Raw genomic sequence first — 1128 nt, forward strand, 5'->3', positions numbered from 1 at the left:
TTCAAATGTAACCTTTTACCTAGATTTTATCTCCTGGTTAGGAACCCCACATAATGTTTCCCTCAGATTCTAATTTTGTTGCCTAGGAGACCATCCCTATTATTGTTAAGGAAATAATTTTTTTTTGTGGTTAGGCTAACAAATGTGAATACTTCGTGGAAACTTTTGATCTCTATTCCCTCTGGTTTCCTGACATTCTGAGCAATATAATACTTCACAAAAACTCTTTGTTTCCATTCTTCTCCAGAGATCTAAAATTATAAGCTAGAAATTTTTTATTACCTATTTCTAAAAATATCCATCATATCATTGCTTAGTAATCAAGATGAAATATCTTTGTGACTATCTTTCAATTATATCTTTTAGCTAATCAATGTATTTTAGCTATATGATTATAACCAATACCGTTAAAAATATGCTTCAGTTTGGCATGCCTTGAACTGACTTTAATTACTGTAAACCAAATAGAAAATTGTGATATTATTTCTCCTTTCATAACAACAATATTGTTGTTGTTATGTGTTGTCGAGTCGGATCCGACTCATAGTGACCCTCCTTGGGTTTCCGAGGCAGTATCACTATGGAAGTAGATAATTACTTGTAACTTGGATTTTTCCCTTGAGCATCCATGAGCTTCAGCCTGAAGTTTCATGATCTCTCATTACAATGCTAATTCTGGCTTCAATAAATCCCTTGGATTTTATTTCAGCAAGTAAAGGTTTTTGTTTCCTTAATACAATTCCCATATGTATAACAACAAAGTTTATCTCTTTGATACAGCATACACAGAATAAACCTCAAATTGTTCATATATCTAAATGTAAGAACTCAAAGTATAAATTTCTTAGAAGAAAACATAGAAGTAAATATTTGTGAATCTTGCTGAAAGTGAGGATGACTTGAAGCACTCACCAATGAAGATTAAAGATGACAGCCTGCAGTATGGATTACACTTCAACACAAAGAAATTGAAAATCCTCACAGCTGGGCCAATAAGCAGCATCAAAATGAATGGAGAAAAGATCGAAGTTGTCAAAGATTTCATATTACTTGTTTCTACAATCAACACCAATGGAAGCAGCAGTCAAGATATTAGACAACATATATCATTGGACAAATGTGCTGCAG

The sequence above is a fragment of the Orycteropus afer genome, unplaced genomic scaffold (assembly GCF_000298275.1).
Source record: "Orycteropus afer afer isolate SDZICR_OR568_19922 unplaced genomic scaffold, OryAfe1.0 scaffold00187, whole genome shotgun sequence".
Lineage (NCBI taxonomy): Eukaryota > Metazoa > Chordata > Mammalia > Tubulidentata > Orycteropodidae > Orycteropus > Orycteropus afer.